This window comes from Poecilia formosa, unplaced genomic scaffold, assembly GCF_000485575.1.
Source record: "Poecilia formosa unplaced genomic scaffold, Poecilia_formosa-5.1.2 Scaffold432, whole genome shotgun sequence".
Lineage (NCBI taxonomy): Eukaryota > Metazoa > Chordata > Actinopteri > Cyprinodontiformes > Poeciliidae > Poecilia > Poecilia formosa.
This window is the reverse complement of record NW_006800371.1, coordinates 396,842-419,721: the sequence shown is the minus strand read 5'-3', so window position 1 is coordinate 419,721 and position 22,880 is coordinate 396,842. Positions and strand designations below refer to the sequence as shown.

At 40.9% G+C, this 22,880-nt stretch overlaps 1 pseudogene; it reads left to right on the top strand.

The window, feature by feature from the left end:
* The first annotated feature begins 83 nt into the window (after window positions 1-83).
* Window positions 84-22,747, top strand: LOC103155517 (neurogenic locus notch homolog protein 2-like; annotated as a pseudogene).
* Window positions 22,748-22,880: the final 133 nt, after the last annotated feature.

Genomic DNA, 22,880 nt, shown 5'->3' with positions numbered 1-22,880 from the left:
TGCTTCTTCAATTCATTGTTGCATTGTCTGCACTGAGTACTGGTTAGCTTTAATTCCTTTGTGATTTTGTCCGTTTGATCGATAATTTCTATGTTTATTTTCTCTGTGTATACAGGTGTGCTCCCGGTTTTTTGGGAGAGTACTGTCAGCACAAGGACCCTTGTCAACCAGGATACTGCCTGAATGGGGGGAACTGTTCTGTGTCCATGTCAGCTGGGGTTCCTGTTCCCGGTAGCGCCATCTGTACCTGTCCTCTCGGCTACGCTGGACAGCACTGCCAAACTCCCCAAAACTCCACGTGTTATCCAAACAACCCATGCGCCAACAAGGGGGTCTGTACCCTGCTGTCCCTTGCCCAGTACAAGTGCGAGTGCACCAGAGGATGGACAGGTGAGATGATGTTTAATCAGCTCTTTCATCCCAGAATTATTTGATACAAGGAAAGATAACCCTGGTGTCTGTTTTTGTTTTTGTTGCTTCTGGAGCTTTAAAGCAGTTAATTCTGGGCTAATGGTTTTTAACTTGCTGACAGCGGCATTGCTCTCTTCATAAGGATAACTTCCCTAAATTGTTTCAGCTGTGTTTTTTTTTTTTTTTGGCAGAAGAAGAAGGGAGTTTATGAAGTGAAAAAGGGCTTTATTAGCAAAGATTCAGTTCAGGAAATTCCATCAAACATTTTGAAACTGCTCTGATTGCCTAATCTGTTGCATTTTTCCCCTTTAGTGTCACACCGTTGAGTCATTGCTAGGCTTAATATCTGGCTGAAAAAATCTGACTTTCTTTTGCGTTAGGCCCCATCAAAGCACACACTCTCAGAATTTGCCCATCTTCATCGCTTTCACCCACCTATTACCTCAATACAAAGTTACTGAGAAATCCAGAACATACGAATGGGTACAAATTAGTCATGGGCCACGGGTGATTCTGTGACAGCCTTTCGTAAAAGTACCACAAGACATTTAAAGCTTTCACATCAAACAAAAAAATAATTACTCCCACTACTGCTGTAACAATATGACATATATTTACAGCTGTAATAATTAACAATAGTATAGCCAATAAACATTTATTGATTGTTTGGAGTTGTCCAGCAAAATTGGAGAACTCAATATGGCAATATGGAATAAATACAAGCCAATTTTTGTTGCCATTTTCAAATAAACATGTTTGTTGTACAGAAAATTGCAACTTTTTGGTGTTCTGCTTGTTATAGAGCAGCACAAGTCTAACAATGGGCTATTTACTCAGGTAGCCAGCGCTTTCCCATCTATCTCTTTGAAAATAAGTTTAATGGGAGCAGAGGTGTTATGCAAAATCGACTTTTTGAGCTTTACATAATCTTATAATGTTATCCCCTCATCAAAGACATAACTAAAGTGTTGCTTTGACACATTTTAAAACAACTGAAGGTAACATAATTACGTGACTGTGCCATAAAATAGCATTATGTGCTTGGAAAATACATAAGCCTGAGGAACTGCATGCAGGTTTGATGTCTAACCCCTCAACATCTGCAAAGCGTCACTTTTTCTAACGAGACCAAGGACAGCTAAAGCACCGACGTTAAGCGCTTTGTTCCCCTGATTCCCAGGTCCACGCTGTGAGCATGAGGACAGCTGTCTCTCCAGTCCGTGTGCCAACGGAGGAAGGTGCAGCTCTCTGCCTGGTGGCAGCTACACCTGTTCCTGTATTCCTGGCTATCAAGGCCCGCGCTGCCTTAACGACACAAATGAATGTGCAGACACACCCTCACCCTGCCAGAATGACGGCAAGTGTGTCAACACCCCTGGCTCTTACAAGTGAGTTTTCAGTGATCACGTGAAAAACGTAGCTACTTCCACATGTTTTTTCTTGAAGGAACAGCAGACAGATTATGCTGAGTTTGAAGGAGTTGATTGAGTGAAGTGAGCTCTGCTTTTGCTACAGGTGTGGCTGTAAGCCAGGCTTTACGGGCCTCCACTGTGAGAGTTCATACATCCCTTGCTCGCCTTCGCCATGTCTGAACGGAGGCACCTGCCACCAGATGTCTGAAACCACCTACTCATGCCACTGCCTTCCAGGTAGGACCATTAAGCTTGCATCCTAACACACCTGCCAACACATTCTTATTGAGATGCAAACATTGGAAGTAAAAAACTAACAGTCACAGTTGAATTTTTTAATTGTTACTCTGTGCTGTTTGCAGTGCAAACAGTTTGATCTTGATCTTTGTTGTATTAGCCACATAGCAGTCTGTTACATTCAGCTTATGGAAACAGCAAACACACTCCTGTACTGTTTATACCAGGACATACTTTATTCTAATATCAATATTCAAAACAGTTGTTTGTTTGTCTTCATGGACACACCATTGAATCGATGTGCGCCATATTTTGACAGATGTCTCTGTATTTGTTTGATTCCAGGTTTTAATGGAACTAACTGTGAGAACAACATTGACGACTGTCCTGGCCATCAGTGTGCCAATGGCGGAACATGCATAGATGGAGTCAATACCTACAACTGTCAGTGTCCTCCAGAGTGGACTGGTAAGAGAATCATATGTTTGTCTGTAGTTGGGATTAAATTAATCCCATTCCTAGAAATCGGTGTGTCTGTGACTAGACATGTCCTTTTGGACTCATGGCTTTAAATATTTATTTAAAACTATACATTTTTAGAAATTTAAAATATCTGTATAAAGATATTCTGAATGAAATATGTCCTCTGTTGGTAAAAAAAATAAATATATATACTTATATATCTGAATCTGTTTTTAAGTGCCTGTCATGAGTTTAAAACCAGCCTGCAGAAACACAATCAAAGGAATAAATATCTAAAAGAAAGCTGGACACTGTGGGAAAGTTAAATTATTATATATTTTCAATCTCTGTCCAAAGTGACTTCCTTCTGGAAGTGGGTCATGCTGTTTCACCAGAAATCGACCGACCTCAGTTATGACGAAAGCTGGTGCCCAGAGTGTTATTTTAACACGTCTTCTTCTGTGTTCATTTCCCATCCACAGGTCAGCATTGCACAGAGGATGTGGACGAGTGTCGGCTGCAGCCAAATACTTGCCAGAATGGTGGTACATGTAGCAACTTGATCGGCGGCTACGTCTGCGTGTGCGTCAACGGCTGGAGCGGCCCTGACTGCTCGGAGAACATCGATGACTGCGCGACAGCCGCATGCAGCCTGGGCTCCACTTGTATCGACCGTGTTGCGTCTTTTATCTGTGTCTGTCCCCAAGGAAAGACAGGTGCGCTTACTTTAAGAAGACTGTGAAAAAAATACTTTTTCTGTCACTTCAACTTGATACTGATTTTTTTTCTTATTTTTTCTAGGAGATATTATTGAAATAGTGTTCCTGTCTATTTAGTGGAACCAATAAATCAAGTTATTGTTATTAATTTAGAAAACTGATGACACTGCTTTGAAATTAAGCATGGACCTGTAAAAATATCAAAAGTATCTCTATATGATGTATAACATGAGCTTCATTCTTTCATTTAAAACAGAAAATAATTTCTCCTCTTGCATCTAAAATAGTGTGAAATATTTGTTATTACAGTTAAAATGTTACTACAGTTAAAATGTATTTAATATTTTATTATTGATTTAGGCTTAACCAAAATGATTAAATATTGTGCTCTGTTTTACTGTTCCCTCTTTATTGAGGAACAGAAGTTTGAGAAGGCAATATTAGTTAAGTAACTAAGTACGTAAACTTTATTTACGTAGAAACTTTCGCAGGTCCAAAGCAACAGCGTGCTTTACAATAGTAACAAGCATAAAAACAAAAACGCAGAAGCTAAAGCCTAAAAGTAGAGATAAATCAACATACTATACATTTAACAGAACAATTATGGAGCCAAACTCTATCTAAAACCCAGTCTGAATGACTGGGTTATCTACTAATTAATTAACTAGTAGATAATGAATTACTATCTATTTGTTATTAATTATTAATAATTAATAACTAGTATTATTAATACTAGTTATTAATAACACTAGTTATTAATAACTAGTATTAATAATACTAGTTATTAATACTAACTAGCAAGTCTACGACTGCAGACTTGCTGAGCAAGTATGCAGCCGGTTGCTCAGCAGACTTTTAGAGTGATTGCACGGTTATAGTTCTCACACCATGACTGCCTCTGTCTTTCTTTCCAAATTTGTCCTTCTGCAATCAAGTCATAAGCCTTGTTTCAGTCAGATGAGATGCAGATGCATCACTACAAAACCTTGTGTGATAAGCTTGATACTGGCAGCCAGCCCATGCCAAATAGAGAAATTACATAACGCAGTGTATGCTTACTTACATTTTTGTGATCTTAACTGATGGCTCATTTTTTTGGAGCTTGACCTTAAAAATAATGTCAGATGTTTCTGTGCAAAAGCCCCATGAAAGCACAGGCAGGAGCTTCAGCAGTCGTTTCAAAAGTTTTGTTGTTTTTTTTCCCTTCACATGGGAATCGACAATTTTTACTAAATGTTTCTATCATGTTGTTTTCGTCAGGTTTGCTCTGCCATAGAGACGACGCCTGCATCAGCAACCCCTGCAGAGAGGGCTCACATTGCGACACCAACCCCATCACTGGGATGTTTAACTGTAATTGTCCACCGGGATATGTAGGCAACACCTGCAACAAAGACAGAGATGAATGCAGCATTGGTGAGACAGCGTCTGGAAATATTTTCCTGCTTAGCTTAGGTTTTTGTGTGTGTTTTTAATTGTTTTTTTTGTTTTTTTTCACTAACAGGTCCCAACCCATGCGAGCATGGCGGTCAGTGTGTGAACACTGACGGCTCCTTCACTTGCAACTGTGTCAAAGGTTACTCTGGGCCTCGGTGTGAACAAGATGTCAATGAATGTGCCTCCAACCCCTGCCTGAATGATGGCACATGTCTGGATCGCATCGGGGAATACACCTGCATCTGCATGCCTGGTAACTTATTAAGAAGCTGAAAAATGACCACACAAATTCAAAAAGAAACCTTAAATGAAGCTTTTTCAAGTAGTCAGTCTTTGTTTTTGTTTGTAAGTAATAAAGCGAGGCAACTTTATTTATGCTACACCTTTCATAGATAAAATCACAAGGTGTTTATGGAGATTGCGATGTGGGCTTATGACAGTAAGAACAACTGATAAAAACAAGAAGTAGAACATTTAACTAAAAGCTTTGTCCGAATAAAAGTGTCCTAAGCTGATTTTATCGGAATCAACAAAATCGGCAACATGGTCTGTCTGACTTCAACAGACTTCAAAATATGTTTTGAAATATCTAGATGATTTCTAAGCAAAAATATGAAAATGCTTTAAAACAAGACAACATACGTCTGCCAAGATAGTACTTTTAACTTGCTTATATTATTAAATGTAATGAAACCACTTTCATTTTGTTTGGAAAAGTAAAGTGATGCAGGTGGAATGGTTCATTTAAAACAGAACTGAGGAAAAAGTAATAAAAAAAAGGAGTTTTGTTTGTTTTTGTGCCTATTTTTGAGCCAGATTGATGTAAATCCACTCACATAATTATTGTTTTTTTTGCTTCCCCTAATACCTACAGGATTTGAGGGGACTCACTGTGAGATTGACGTGAATGAGTGTTTGAGCTCTCCCTGTCTGAACCAGGGTAAATGTGTGGACCAGGTCAGCCGTTTTGTTTGCCAGTGCCCAGCAGGTCAGTTTGGCACAAACCCGTTTTCACCTATTTCTCTGACAGATCCAAGTCTTCTAGAATTTGCTTAGTACATTCCTTACTTCAGCTTGTTTTTCTATAAAATGTCCTCAGGTTTCAGCGGAGATATGTGCCAAATAGACATCGATGAGTGCTCCAGTACGCCTTGTTTGAATGGAGCCAAGTGTATCGATCGACCCAACGGATATGATTGTGAATGTGCAGAAGGTGAAGGCGAATGCCACGTTTGGCTTCAGCTGAAACACTATTTTAACTCCTTGTGTCTTCACTTTAACAAGAACTTTTCTTCATAGGCTTCGCTGGTCTGCTTTGTGAGGAGAACATCAATGACTGCGATCCACCACCTTGTCATCACGGTGTGTGTAAGGATGGCATTGCCACCTACTCTTGTGAGTGCTACCCTGGCTACACAGGCTCCATCTGCAACATCCAGGTCCAGGAGTGCCTCAGCAACCCGTGCCAAAATCGAGGGCGCTGCATTGACTTGGTTGATGCATACCAGTGTAACTGTCCATCAGGAACCTCGGGTAAGTGATTGGCCCATTTGAACAGTTACCGAATATCTTGTTTCTGTTAGAAAAAGCGATCTTTATTTATTCAGAATCCGCTTTATTCCCCAAGTTGGTGCCTACAAATGAGGAATTTGATTTTGACTTCCACTTTTTCCTCAGTGAAGACATTTTAGATATGAATATATGAAAAGTGATTTTGTGTACATACACTGTTTTCAAAAAAGGGGAAGACATGGTTGGATTAGTGTGAATATGCATGGTATCTGTCTGAGCACTTTCACTATTAATTGTTTATCAGAGAAATGTGTGGGTTTTTTTTTTTTTCAATTACTTATATACTTTGGAAACCAATGGAAATGCATATTCTGATTGATTAAAGTTTAATACTTTAAGTATTGGTTAGTTTTTATGGCTCTAAATTTTTTATAGTTGGCATTTAAGTAAAGTTTGTAGTTAATATTGTATCACATTTTCTTGTTAAAATGAAGGTATTTTAAACATTATTTACCCAAATCCACACCAAATCCTTGATTATATTTATAGTAGTAAGAGTTGTAATTAGATGCTTTGAGTCATCTTTGTTAGAAATAAGCTAGTAGAATTTAGTGGATTATTAATCCTTAAGCATAGAAAACACTGATGAAAGTCCTATTGCCACTAAGTATATAATATCTTTCTTTCCATTTAAAGCTCCCATGCACAAATTCACTTCATGCATTCTATCTTGAACAGTTTAATGGAGAACTTTGTTAAATGCTAACTTTGTGAAAATGTGTTTCCAATTTGTTGTTGGAGAACTCAGAACTTTGTGGTGCATTTTGGATGTTTAGAAATCTAAATGTCTGTTGCTTGAAACAAGTGCCACCAATGTAAAAGCTGTATGCATTATTGGGTTCAGTACCACCCTTAAAAGTGGTACTGTTTTCACTAAGCCTAGTGTCAGGTCACCCTATTAGATTTTATGCTCCACTTCCTCTCCTCTGCTGTGCCTTCCCCTTCTTTCTCTATCCCATTTCTCACTTCACCTTTAGTAAGCATTTTAATAATGTTAAGCACTTATGTTGTGCTTGCAACATTCCTGTGTGCTACTTAGTCTGTCTCAGTTCTCCTTTCGTAAGGTCTTGCTAAATGTGCTTTACTTTGAGTCCAACGCCCCCTACTGGTGTAACCTTAGATAAAGTCTGTTTCCACAGATTTTAAGTGTTTTCTCTAACTCCAACCTTTATTTGCGTTGGTCATCAGCCAATCAACATGAAGCTTTTGCAGTAACAGCAGTAATGTATTAGTTAAACTGTCCTCATCTTTACATTGCTTTTCTCTTCAGGTGTGAACTGTGAGATCAATGAGAATGACTGTGCCAGCAACCCTTGTAAGCACGGAGAGTGCCAAGATGGCATCAATGAGTACAAATGTGTGTGTTCCCCTGGATACACAGGTATGTGCTTTAGTGAGTAATATCACTAATAATGATCAATTTAGCTTTAGTCCCGAGTGTGCTAATGAACATTTCAATGTGGTGTACACCTGAAAAACTCTTCAACAGGAGATCAGTGTGACGTCAACATCAACGAGTGTAACTCAAACCCGTGCATGAGTGGGGGAACCTGTGTGGACATAGTGAATGGGTTCCAGTGCCTGTGCCCCCCCGGGACCTACGGCCCGCTGTGCCTTTCAGGAACTGATCACTGTGCTTCCCAGCCTTGTGTTCAAGGAGATTGCATTGAGCAGCAACACGGGTAGGCAAAACCACTGATTCCTGGGCTTCAATGTCAGTGGGAACATTGGTTGTACGCTAAATTAATATTTACTTTCTGCTTGTTGTAAATGTTATAGTTGCGTTATATTCTGCCTTTACACATGATAAATCTGCCCTTTGGAAATTATGTCTGAAAGTAATGATTGATTACCAGCAGAAATAAGAATAAATTAAAATAAACTTTTTTAAAATATTAATGACAACTGCCTGAACATGTATTGACTCTTCTCCTCACATTGAGATGAAGAGGCAGATTCAGGTTATTTTATCCAAGTGCATCCAGTTGCCTTCTGAAGTCATTTAAGTGGTGAATAGTCCTCCTGTAGAAATTAGACCAGAGACTCTAGTTAGTTTATTAGCCACTCTTTAGCTTATATTTTAGAAACTGTAGAGTACTCACTATTTAGATGCAGAGACTCCTATTATTGCAACCCAGAAAAGGAATTAGAACGAACTTAGAATCCAGAAAAAATTTCCAGAACAGGAACATTTAGTTTTTATTATTGCTTAGTGAGTGTGGCGTACTTATTACTTTTACAAATTTAGAGCATACTTAGAAAGTCCAGAGAATACTTAAACTTATCTATCGGGCCTCAATAGGAGTATCTAGTTTATCTAGTTTATTTACTTTAGATCAGCATTAACTTAATTTCTTTTTTTGCTCTTTCCTTTGGTTTGTTATTTTGTTTGTATTTCCTTTTAATTCCTGTAAAGCACTTTGTATTGCCTTGTTGCTGAAAATGTGCTATATAAATAAAATGACCTTTACCTGTAATCTGGACATTTTTTATTGCTAGGGATTAAGTTGCTTATTTTATTCTCAATTTACTGTCTGATTTTTTTATTCTAGTTAATATTTATTGTAAAAACCAATGTAGACACTGATTTTCTGACATTTTCTAAAGTTCTGCTTTAGAACTTTAGAACTTGTTGGTTGTTCTTGCAAACAAAAACACCTTGTAAAAACATATTTATAAATTTCAAATGAATCTCATCATCATTTGTCATTAAATGAAAGACTTAAAATTAAACATGTAGGACATGGATGTCTTGACTGTGGACATGACGAGGGTAAAGAGACTTGAACAATGAGACTGTCCCACCTAAAGGAATAGTCTGTTAGCTACCATCAGATGTTTTGATTGTACCTTTTTGTGTTATTGATTCAAATGTAAATAGCAATTTGTTTCTTAAACTTTCAATATTTTCCACAAGTTTGCATTTTTACATTAAACTGACTTTATATTCACACATGGTAATCAGGCTAATAACTAAGGAAACAGACATCTGATGCCTTTAACTGACTTCACAGTCTGAATTATTGGTTTTTCTCTCATCAAGGTACCGATGTGAGTGTAAGCCCGGTTGGGTCGGGCAACACTGTGAGCAGCAGAAGAACGAGTGTCTGCCAAATCCATGCTTAAATGGGGCCATCTGCCAGGATCTGCTCAATGGCTACAACTGTCATTGTAAACCAGGATTCAGAGGTAGAGCTATGAATACATTAGGCAAATATTACTTCCCTGGATCCTGGGAATGATGTTCCCATTAACTAGTGTGTATTTCAGGATAGTCAGTGAAGGCTTTATAAAGCAGTCGTTAGATGAAAGCATCCTTCTGAAACGGTGACTTCAAGGAGATGCGAAAACTGAGCAGAATTATTTCTCGCCTCGTTAGGGGTCAACTGTGAGAAGAACGTAGATGAGTGTGCATCAGGGCCATGTCTGAACCACGGCATTTGTAAAGATGGAATCAACAGTTACACTTGTCAGTGTAATGCTCCATTCACAGGTTAGAAATGTCACATTTACATCACCATGTCGATCCAAGCTCTGTCAGAAGCAAATGGCCGCAGCTTGAGCTTCTTTATTATTGTGTGAAAAGTGTTTGTACATATTTTGTGCCACAACAGGAAAACACTGTGAGGTGGAGCAGGTTCCCTGTGCCTCCCATCCATGTGAAAGGGGAGGGGTTTGCCTCCCGTCTCAAGATTACACCTCTTACACCTGCCGATGTCAACCTGGCTGGCAAGGTACCTGTCTGAGACAGATATGTGACGTGGTGCACAACATAAATGCTGCTGGCTTTGCTAAGGGAGTTTATTCATATAAATAGGAAAACGCTGCAATGAAGACGTGAACGAATGCATGAAGAACCCCTGCCTGAACGGTGGCCGCTGCATTGACACCCCAGGAAGCTATGTGTGTCAATGTCAACGTGGATACAGCGGACACAACTGTCAGATAAACGTAGACGACTGCTCGCCAAGTGAGTTTCACTCAAGCTAATGTGTTCCCCTCATTTGCACATTTACCTACATGAAACTTGTACTGGTAATTTTTCTTTTCTTTTTTTTTTAATGTTGCGTGGATAAAAGGGAAGCAAGAGCCTCACAAACATGAGATGAAAAATGACATTTAAATTCTAAGAAAGAGGACAAAAGATTTAGGATTCCAAAAAAGTGTTGCAAACATTATTTATTGTTATTTGTGTCACTTTAAACAGACCTTCGAAACTATGTGAATCTAAACAACACATTTTTATTAACTATCATATTTGTGAATGTTTTAATCCTTTTAAGGATGCTTTGTTTACTGTACTACAACGTTGCTTTTTAGGAAAAACAATACTATAAAAATCTATAAATCCGTTTTCCTTAAGTATTTGCATATTTTTAATTATTAGATCTGGAGATGGGTGAGTGATTAGGAGCAGCATTAATTCTGATTGATCTTTTTTTTTTCTACAGTGTCAGATTGGGACAAAACTTATGTAAAATTAAGAATATTGTGTAAAATAAAATTATCTTTTAAGTCTATTTAGTCTAATGTAATCATATTTATAATTTATCTGTTCACTTAAAAGAAAACAACAGAAACAAAATAATGATCATGGATCAATGATTGGCAGCCACATTGATTATGATGCCTGTTATCCAGCAGCGACACATTTTAAAAACACTCACCTGAGTCCCGATGGTCTGCAGTAACATATATATTAGACATTAAAAAAATGTTCTGCTTTAAACAAATTAGTCTTTTAAAGTACTTCAGCCTGAAATATACATATCAAATACACACATATGTTACTGGTAAATGTCACCATTAATTTAATTCTGCCCTGACTAGACCCGTGCCTGAATGGAGGCCAGTGTGTGGACAAAGTGGCGAGTTTCTCCTGTGATTGCCGCGCGGGTTTTGAAGGGGATCGCTGTGAGACTGATGTGAATGAGTGTGCCAGCGAGCCCTGCAGGAACGGAGGCGTCTGCCACGACTACGTGAACAGCTTTGTGTGCAGGTGCCGACCTGGCTTCAATGGCATCCAGTGTCAACACAACATTCTTGAATGCACAGAGAGGTGAGCCAGTTGATCAACTTTTTATCCATACAAAAGGGATGTTATGATAGAGAAGAAATATTCTGCTGTTAATCCTTCAACAGACATCAAATGTACATCAAATTCATATTTAAGAAAACTTTACTTTCCTGTTATTTTTCTCTCCAGCTCCTGCCTCAATAACGGAACTTGCATTGATGACATTAACACCTTTTCCTGCCGTTGCCGGCATGGTTTTTACGGAACGTTCTGTGAGTTTGAGCACAACGAATGTGATTCTCAGCCCTGTAAAAACGGAGGCACTTGCACAGACGGCCTGGGGACTTACCGCTGCACCTGTCCTGTGGGATACAGCGGACAGAACTGTCAGGTAAAGTGCTTTGTTTGAAAATGAGGTGCCGCGAAAACTTTAGCTTCAGTACTGAGAATAACAAAAGAAATTTAATGTTTTGTTGAATTTAAAATATTGCAGTGATGGTTAGGGTGTACTATAAGAAATATTCAGTTTTTGTTTGGATGATGAATCAGCTGATATTTTTTCAGTTATAAAGGGATGATTAGTTTGTTCCAAAATATTCGATGTCTGTGGGTATTTTTTGTTTTACCTTGTGCTGTCATCTTTACATTTAAACGACTTTTTATTATGTTTTTTTTCTTCTTCTTCTTCTGCAGAACTATGTAAACTTGTGCAACCAGGTGAAATGTAAGAACGGTGGCACCTGCTCTCAGACAGCTACATCCTGGACCTGCCGCTGTCAGATGGGGTGGACAGGACTTTACTGCGATGTCCCCAACATGTCCTGTCAGGACTATGCTGCCAGGAGTGGTGAGGGAGGGATTATTTCAGTTTCAAAGCAATTGGCAATTTATGCCAGTGTCACGCATAAACAACTGTTTTATCTGCAAACTACCCGTTTTCTATCAAAATATAAATCTGATGTTTCTGCTCAATATCGTTGTCCTAAGTTTCATTCTAAACATTTTGGTCCTTGTCTACATCACTGCAGGTTTGGTAGTGGAACGTGTATGTAAGAATGCGGGTCACTGTGTTAACGTGGGGAACTCCCATCAGTGCAAGTGCCAGTCAGGATACACTGGCAGCTACTGTGAGGAGATGGTGGACGAGTGCCAGTCGAATCCCTGTAGAAATGGCGCTACATGCAAGGATTATCAGGGCACATACGAATGTGTAGTGAGTACATTCCTCTTTTTTGTTGTTGTTTTTTTTCTCTGCACGTCTCTGAAAGTGGTCGTTGGGTGAAAAAGAACAAAAAAATAAATCTCATTTCATTGTATCCAGTGTAAACCAGGCTTCCAAGGAGTGAACTGTGAGTATGACGTTGACGAATGTCACTCTAAGCCCTGCCTCAACGGAGGAAGATGTATCAACCTCATCAACCGCTTTACATGCATCTGCCCACCTGGAACGCACGGTAGGTCTAAACCCCTAAATTGTTTTAGGTCTGTTCGGATTAGCTAAATTATTTATTTTTGCTTAATCCCAGAATAAAGAGCAGGAGAATTGTGTTGTTTGTTGTTTTTTTTTTTTAACTCAGAAGGTTTCATACATTTCTCAGGCTAAAAAAGATCTTTTCCAAACACTTTAGTTTTAGTCTCATTAGAACATGAAAGTATTGTTCTCTGACTGTTTTTACAAACTTTAATCGAAATTTGAAAGTTTGTTTTCTAAAATTGTGAATTTGAAAAATTAAAGTAAATAAAATAAAATAAAAACAAATAAAATATTGCACTCATTACTATTCCGTTTAATAAATGGAAATAATTTTGGTAATCTTAATTGACCTAAAACATGAGAAATTTAGCCCGATTTAATGTCAGACAGTGGAAAAAAGAAACTTTGTTTCTATTAATACAGTGTACGTAAAGATCTGGTTCAGCTTTCTGTTTTTTTGAAAGCCTCATGTCTTTATAAGTTATCTTACAACTAATATGGTTAGGATGTTTTTTTTTTTTTATCTTAAATGTAGTCATTGCATTTCCTCTGTTTGAATGTGATGGAAGAAAAGTTCAAACACACCACCCTCTGCTGGTGTCTGGAGCTTTGACTTTTACATTTTGGCTGTACAGATGGCGTGAAGTTTGTGTAAAATCCTCCCTGAAAGATTTGCTTCACTTGGTGCATGCGTGAAGTAAGATCTTTTTGCTGTTCTGCAGGAGTCCAGTGCGAGGTGAACGAGGATGACTGCGCCCCCAGCCCAGGCTCCTCTGAGCCGCGCTGCAGAAACGGAGGACAGTGTGTCGACGGCGTGGGCCGCTACACCTGCTCCTGTCCTCCAGGGTTCGTTGGGGAACACTGCGAGGGCGACGTCAACGAATGCCAGTCTGGACCCTGCAGTGCTGCTGGCAGCCTCGACTGCATCGAGCTGGTCAATGACTATCAGTGTCTCTGTCGCCTCGGATACACAGGTACGTGTATCTTACCTGCTCAAACTGGTGGCACGCAAGTAGAGCGATTTTCTGTTGTTGGTGTGACAGCGTCACGCAAGACCCTATTGATCTTTCTGCCTTTTGTTGCGGATTATTTCTTAACCTTCTCGCGGGTCTGTTTCTCCCCTCCTGGTTCCTTTAGGTCGCCATTGTGAATCCATGGTGGATCTGTGTGTGTCGAAGCCGTGCCGTAACGGCGGCGTCTGCACCATGAACATGAGCTCAGTACATGGCTACATGTGCACTTGTCCCCCTGTAAGTCATTCTTAATTTTGCTTTTATTTCCATCATTGTCCGATAAAATATTAAAATTTTTTTGTTCTCGTAAACTAACTTATTAAATGTATTTAATGGCATGCAGCTATGTTTAATTTTTAAGATATCCAACATTCAAATTATGAACTGAATGCAATTCAAAGTCTTGTATTTTAAGAAACCAAAAAGGTTTTTTATTATTTTCATAGTATTTCTGTATGAATACTAAAAATTACGTATTAAAATCTAGTATATAACTAATTTAAAATAAGTATCTTTACTGTGTACTTACAGGTTTGCGCTGGTGCATTTTAGCTTGCTTTGTCTATAAAATATTTATGGTGGCAAGAGAAAAATGCTCTTTTAACTTTAAATAATTATTGCTAACCACTGTTTACTCCTCATCAAAGGATCCCTGCCTCCATGTAACATTTAGGGCTGCAACTGATTATTTTAGTAATCGATTATTCTACGATTATTCTACGAGTCATTGGATAAAAAATGTGCATATTCTGCAGATTTTTCATTTAACCACTTAAGCCTTTTATGTACAATATTAGAAATATATTAAACATGCTATTAAACAATTTTGACTGCCTAAAATGTCAGCATGTGAGAAGCTCAAGTCTTTTTGATACAGCGTAGAGCTGATCTGTTGATTACTGGTGATCATAGTTGGATTACAAAAAGTATGTAATAGATTTGTTGAACAAAATTCGAACCAGATGAAGCTAAATCTACGTCACTTGAGGAGTTTTGGGTAGAACATATTTACAGGCAAATGTATATTTATGATAGTTGCAAAATGTATACATTCTTGGACAGTTTTGACTTAATTTTTGCTTTAAGTGTGTTCTTTTAGCAGATGGCCTTTTTAGAGTCTATATGCTTCAGTTAATGATTAATCTTTTATTAATTTAATTGATGAATATTTCAGTAATCGATTCATCACCATTAGTCTGAATAATCGTTTCAGCCTTATCAACACTACTACTTTCTGTTTGTGTATCATGAGTTCAGGCTAAAGGTGACGATGCTGCCAGCCGTTTTCTTTTCTTTTGCTGCTATTCTCTCTCTCTTTACTAACCGCTTTTGTTTGTCTACCCTAACTTCTTGCTGCCTCTATGTTTTCATGCTTGCTTCAGAGGGCTAAACCATGGCTCAGGTAAAGTAGAATCTCATTTGTGGGACCAACTAGAAATAATGGAAAATAATCTACAAGCTTATCTGGTGCTTTATGAGCCTATGAAATATCAGTGTAATAACTCAGCGGTAACACTGTGTTTCACAGGGCTTTTCTGGATTCAGCTGTGGTGAAATAGAGGATTTCAACTGTGCAAGACTGAGCTGCCAAAACGGCGGCCGCTGCATGAAGTCACCAGTAGGACAACTGTATTGCCAGTGCCAGCCGGGCTTCAGCGGGTCACACTGTGAGAAGGAGCAGATGTGCTCAGTTGCCTGCCAGAACGGAGGAACCTGTGTCAAAGACCCGTCCAACCCGTTTCAGCACAGCTGCCAGTGTCGCGACGGCTTCGTCGGACGATTCTGTGAGAACAAAATACGTGAGCTTAGGCCTCCGAGATGCCCTTATGCGCAGTGTGAGTTACGACTAGGAGATAACGTGTGTGACGAGCAGTGCAACAACCATGAATGCCAGTGGGATGGAGGCGACTGCTCGCTCAACTGGCCGCAGCCGTGGGCCAACTGCACAGCCACGGTCGCCTGCTGGGATCTCTTTAAGAACGGACAGTGTGACAAGGAGTGTGACAACCCTGGCTGTCTCTTTGACAGCTTTGAATGCATGGAGGTCCACACAAGCCCATGCAAGTACGTCACTCTCCTCCTTGTTCTCTTGATGATCTATAAAAAGCACCAAAATTACTTAAAGCAATTTAAAAAAAAACATTCCCTGTGTTTTTAAGGTATGACATGTACTGCAAAGACCATTTTGGAAATGGTATCTGTGACCAGAGCTGCTACACAGAGGCCTGTGGATGGGACGGACTGGACTGCTCTAACGACGTACCGGCTGATTTGGCAGCCGGCACGCTGGTTATTGTGGTCCTACTGCAGCCAGAGGAGCTGCTGGGAGATCTGAGGGGTTTCCTGCGCTCCCTGGGAGCCCTGCTCCACACCAATGTGCGGGTGAGGCTGGACGAGAACAAGGAGCCGATGGTGTACCCTTACTATGGAGAACAGAGACAGACTGACAAAAGCAGAAGCAAGCGGGAGCTGGCCAGAGAGGTTATTGGGTAAGAGTGGCTTGTAATGGGAAATGGTTTCTGCTCAGTCTGGCAATAACGGAAAAATACAGAGTTTTTTTTTTCAGTACAAATGTCTGGTTAAATAAGAAAAGAAAAAAAACTACTTTGGAGAAATATGTTTTTTTCCCATAATTTCTTCTCCCATTGTGTAAATGTTATCATCTGTCCTTGTATTTTTCCTCCCTTCTTTGTATCCTTACTTATGTCCTCTTTCCACTATGTTTTCCTGTGTCCTTACTTCCTCACTGTGAAAAGTTCAGTCTGGAAAACTGGTGAACTTTTACATGACAGTGTGTGTAAGAACTTTGTAGTTCCCTAATCAATGGGTTAAAATAATCAGCTGATATTTTATTGCTAACTAGTTTGGTGTTTTGACCTTTGTCGACGCAGCTCTTTGGTGCACCTGGACATCGATAACCGTGAATGCTCCAAGAGCTCCACCTCCAACTGCTTCTCCAACACGTCTACGGCCGCCTCCTTTATCGCAGCGGCTCACATCAAGGCCGACCTGCCTTACCCACTGGTGTCTGTTAAGAGTAAGTAGATCTACCATCACACACCTGCAACATGATTGAACAGTTTCTCTTTTGACAAACAACACTTTTCCTGAAATCTGTTTTTACGTCACTACATCATATCTAATTCTCCTGAAATCCATGATTAAAAATTACAACCATATCCACCTTCCTCTTAAAAACAGGTGCTCCAACAGAGGAGTCCCCCTCTATATATCCGTACCTGATTGGAGTTGCCGCTTTTATCGTTCTGCTGATTCTGGTGCTGGGGATGCTGGCAGCCAAGAAGAAACATAAACATGGAGTTCTGTGGCTCCCCGATGGCTTCCTGGCCACCAAGAATGACAAGAGGAGAGAGCCTGTTGGACAGGACGACTTTGACATGAAGTGAGTCAATGTTCACATCAGCTACAAGTGAAACCCAACATATAAGAAACTTGTGATTCATTTCATTACATTATAAAATATGTTTTCATCTTGTGTTAGGAATTTCAAGACCCATAATGGAAGCATGGTTGATGGAGGTCAGAGTCAGAGATGGCTCGATGATGAAACTCCATCCAAAAAGCCAAGAGTATGTGGATGATAACTCTTACGTAACAGTTCGTCGATGGTTAAGGTGTGGGGTTTTTTTTTTTTTTCAAGCTTTTTATTTTTTTTTTCCCCAGACTGAAGACAAGCCTCTGCTTTCCATCCCAATGGATGGAGGTATCGACCGTAGAGAGTGGACCCTGCAGCATCACAAAGCTGCAGACATCACTCTCACTCCTCCCCAGGCTGACTTAGATGCTGACTGTCTGGATGTTAATGTCAAAGGACCTGGTGAGACGCCGCTTTTTCTATCATTTTACAAGATGAAGTATGAGGAAGTGTATTTAGTTCTTAATTTTCCCTTTCCTCACTCAGATGGCTTCACCCCTCTGATGGTGGCGTCCCTGCGTAACGGTGGAGGTCCGGACTGCAGCCTGCATGCAGACGAGGAAGACGAGAGCGGAGGAGACGAACCGGGACCAAGTGTCATTTCCGATCTGATCGCTCAGGGCGCAAATCTGATGGCTCAGACCGACCGCACAGGGGAAACCGCTCTCCACCTGGCCGCCCGCTACGCCCGGGCCGACGCCGCCAAGAGACTGCTGGACGCCGGAGCGGATCCCAACGCTCATGACAACATGGGCAGAACCCCGCTTCACGCCGCCGTGGCAGCCGACGCGCAAGGAGTCTTTCAGGTAAATCAGCTTCCTGACCAGAGGGACGAGAAGTCCTGGAAAAACCCAAACACCTTTTTAGATTTTGTGACGCTACAACCACAAAATTCTGTTTATGTTAGTTGCTCTAATAGCTGGATTTAGAGCTTCAGAATTGATGAGAGAGAGCAACTCTTTATACTTTATTAGGTGAGATCTGAAGGAAATTTGTTTCACTGAATTTTAATTATATTCTCTAGATATAGTAGGGGACTCAACACAAACGCATGCACTGATCTTGTCACAAAATATCCCAATAAAACACACTGCAGTGTTTGGCTGTAATATGGAAAAGTATTTGCAAGTCAAAACAAAAATGAAGAATGACAGTACAAGACAGTCATTAGGCCTGTCACGATAACAAATGTATTAGTTATCGCCGAAATTATTTCAATAAATGATAATGTTGTTTTGAGACCATTTTCAAGTAATATATATAATAATTGTGTAATAATGCAAGTTCGCCCTCTCAAAGACCAACAAACTCTAATTTTATAAGGAACACATAACACTGGAAATGGAATATATCCAAAGTAAAACACAGCCAAAAATAAAAAAATAAAATGGAAATAAAAACTACCAACTGAAACCAGAAAAAAATGGATCATGAAGTCTCTTAAAATAAAATTTCCCTTCAAAAAATATTAATCATCAGAATGGAAATTATCAAGCTCCTTTTAATGTATCATGCTATTAATTGTAGTTGTTTTTAATTATGGTATCAGCTTTGTTTAGTCCAAGACAAATTTCCCCAGGTTTGTTTTCTTCACGTATCGTTATGTTTGTTTTTCCAGATTCTGATCCGGAACCGCGCTACAGAACTGGACGCCAGGATGAACGACGGTACGACGCCGCTGATCCTGGCAGCACGGCTCGCTGTGGAGGGCATGGTAGAAGAGCTGATCCACTGCCACGCTGACATCAACGCTGTAGACGACCACGGTAAGACAGCAAATGATAATGTTGTTGTTGTTGGTATGCTTGCTCTAAGTGAGCAGGGCGGGCTACAACGTTAGGTTCATCAACCAAAATGTGACTGCAGAGGGATTACGCCATTTTATAAACATTGTGGTCATTTACACCCCTTTTTGAGTCATATTGTTGATATTTTGGCAGATTTTTTAAAAAGCAAAGAGTAGAAATGGAGATCTGATTTTAAATATCATCTGAAAAAATAACATCTATTTAACAAACTATATATATTTTTTTATCAACGTTTAGGTAAATCTGCTTTGCACTGGGCGGCTGCAGTTAACAATGTGGAGGCTACTCTTGTGCTTCTGAAGAATGGAGCCAACCGCGACATGCAGGACAATAAGGTTTGTTGTTATTATAGTTATATTTTGTGTGTGTTGGTTTGTCCTGCAGTTTTTTCTGACAGATGAATATATCTATCATCATGTGATGCGCTTGTTACTACACATTTGTTACTGTATAAATATTGAGGGGTGTTTCTGTTGGATCATTGCAGCCTGACATAAATTAACAGGCTGCATCGTTGTTTGTTTCAGGAGGAGACCCCCTTGTTCCTCGCAGCACGAGAAGGCAGCTTTGAGGCGGCTCAAGTTCTTCTCGATCACTACTCCAACCGCGACATCACCGATCACCTGGACCGGCTGCCCCGCGACACGGCTCAAGAGCGCATGCACCATGACATAGTCCGCCTGCTGGACCAGTACAACCTGGTTCACAGCCCACACAACGGCGCCAACCACATGGGTGGAGGTGGAAACTCTGTGATGTGTGGGGCGAACGGTGGAGGCTTCATCGGCATGCGGCCCGGACCCCAAGGCAAGAAGAGCAGAAGCAGAGGAGCTGGAGCGAAGGCCGGGGGCGTCGGCGGGGGGCCCAAGGAGCTTAAAGACTTGAAAGTAAAGAGAAGGAAGAAACCTGCTGGAGGAGAGGGTCCGGGTCTGGCTGCGGCGGGTGGAGGAGGTGGAGGAGGTGCAGGTGGAGGCAGCACTAATGGTGTAAAGGCAGCAGGAGGACTTCCTACAGAGAGCTCGGTCACCATGTCGCCTGTCGACTCCCTGGAGTCGCCTCACTCCTACGCAGGCGACGTTTCCGCCGCAGGCTCCAACACCGCCAACTCCCCTCCCCTCCTGAGCAGTCCCACCTCCAGAGCAATGCTGCCCCCGGTCAGCCACATGCTGGGGCAGCAGCAGGGCTGGGGGGGAGTGGCCAAGCACGGCTACAACGGTCACATGTTTGGTCTCCTCCCGCACGCCATGAGAGGAGCGCACGCCGGCATGAGCCACGGCCAGGGCGCCATGATGACCCCCATGAACGTCGCCATGATCAGGGAGCAGCTGCCCTCCATCGTCACCTTCCAGATGGTTCCCACGGGAACGGGCCAGGCCATGCTGAAGCAGCCCCAATCGGGGCAGGTACAAGTCAGCCAGAGCCAGGGCCAGAACCAGAGTCTGTGTCACACCCAGCCGGTCCCGGGACACGTCCACTGCAGCCAGGGGATGATCTACCCGGACCAGATGAACGTGGTGCAGGGCCCCTCCCACACCCTGCAGCATCCCCACAACATCAGCCACTCCAACGGGATGGAGGGCCAGTCTCGACCGCTGCCGCCCTATACGCCCATGCAAAGCCCGGTGGATAAATACCCTACCCCTCCCTCTCAGCACAGCAATCTCCTCTCTGGGTCAGAGGGCACCACCCCGGGCCGCTCCACCCACCCGCAGAACGAGCATCCATACCTCACCCCCTCCCCCGAGTCCCCGGATCCCTGGTCCTCCTCCTCTCCGCACTCTAACTCGGACTGGTCCGACGTCACCACCAGCCCCACCCCGCTGGGGAACTCCCACCACGCACTGCCATCGTCACGCCACACACACATTCCAGAGCAGGCGCAGATGCAGCCGCCGTCGCAGCAGATGCAGCCGCCCGCGCAGCAACCTCAGCTTGGAAACATGCAGGTGTTCGCATGAAGGCGCCAGAGGAGAGCAGAAACAGACTGACTCTTTGGTTCAACACATAAACACACACACAGTCCCTTTCTCGTACACTCTCTGTCCTCTAAAATCCTAGTCACCCACCTCCCCTTCTGTTTCCAACTAAGGCAACAGTATATAGTTTGTATAGCGTAATTTGGTACTTTCCGCTAAAATCACATCCTCTGGAGCAGAAGCTTGGCTCTAAAAACTTTTCCATATATTTACCTTCATCAGCCAAGACTTCTTCCTTTTCATTTGGAACCAAATTTGCACAATAATAACCACTGCTACGGCATCCAGGTGCATCACGAACTGGTTCTGCAATTCCCGAGGGATCGCGAAGAAAAACTATCGACCAGAAGAAGTTCAGCTCTTCTTGCTTAACTAACAGAAAAAGGAGACTGTTCATCAGAAATCCTCCACACTGACACTCTATCTCTATTCTTAAAAAGTCTGTTAAATCTGTTCACTAGATGCTACCTTTACATGTTCTTCAGTGTTATAAACTTGCTGATACTAACTTCTGGTTGACACCGTTCACTCTAAATGTTTTAATTTAACGAGTCTCAATCAGCTGATGCTTTCATTAACTAAAAAAAAAAAAAAACCTGCTTGTTGGTTCCTCTTTTTTGTTGGTGGTGTTTTTTTTTTATTCCTGTTTATTGTGCCAATGGCTAGGTTTTTAGCTTTTGTTGTATCACGGTTTTACATTTTCTGTCTGTTCAGTACATCGATTATGTCAGGACGTTCTTTAAATGGGGATTTACAGTCAAAAACAGGTGTTGAGATATTTATGTTTTGTCCGTTTTCACTCTTAAGACGTATCGGAGGGATTCATTCTGTTGTTTTAAAGCCGTTTGTGTTGGTTTTGTCCGTCGTTGCCGTCTCCATTGTTATTATTCTGTAAGAAGAAATGTACATACACTTAAAGCAATTTCTGCTTGTTTTAGTTGAGCTAAATGTGGTGTTGTTGCCTTCTTAAAGTGCCTGTTTTTTATATAAATATCTGCACTTCCTAAATGATTTTGAAAGTTACAAAGGTGTATGTTTTTACCGTTAAACTGCCTCTAAGCAGTTGTCTTCCAAAATTGTATAAGATTTGTTTATCTACAATCAACGTTTGTCATGATTCATAACCAAGTCTGCCCACAAGCAGTAAAAGATGGGTTTTTTGTTGTTGTTGTTGTTGTTTTTTGTCTCAAAGCGGATGGTGAGTTTCTGCTCTGTAATCACAGACAATCATAAAATCGTTGATTATTTTCAAAAAGGAGTGGGAGACCAAATTGTGTTTTGTTAAGCCAAAAAATGCTCACTGTGTACATATATTTGTTGCTTGTAAAAGTTTTGCATCTGCTCAATGGTAAGAGACGGAGCGCTTGCATCCCGCACCAGCTGAAACGTTGAATCGCCGTGAGTGAGGTCGAGCTCATCAATATTCCTGACCTTTGCCTTCGTTCCTGTACACACAGTCTCTTTAGTTTCACAAAGCCATGTACTGTACGATGTGATGTCAGTCTGTATTTTTCATAGTCATAATCATCTGGTACCTATTCAAGACTGTCTGTGTTCTGTATATAAAATCTTTTTTTTTTTTGTATGTTTACCATTCTTTTTTATGTTAACCAAATAGCCTATGTTATCCATGCAGTATGAAGTAGTTGTCACCATGTTTGTTAAAGGTAGAACCAACGTCGATTCAGGAGGTAATCTGTTCAGAAAAAAAACAAAAAAAAAACAATAATAAACCAAATGTGTTTACTTAAATAAAGCCCTGATCTTCATAGACCTCTCTGCATGTTTGCCCATTTTTCTCATCTAAGCTGGTATATTCTATAGCCTACCGCAAAAGTACTCACGTTTCCACTTTTATTGGGATTTTATGTGACACACCAACACAAAGTAGTGCATAACTATAAAG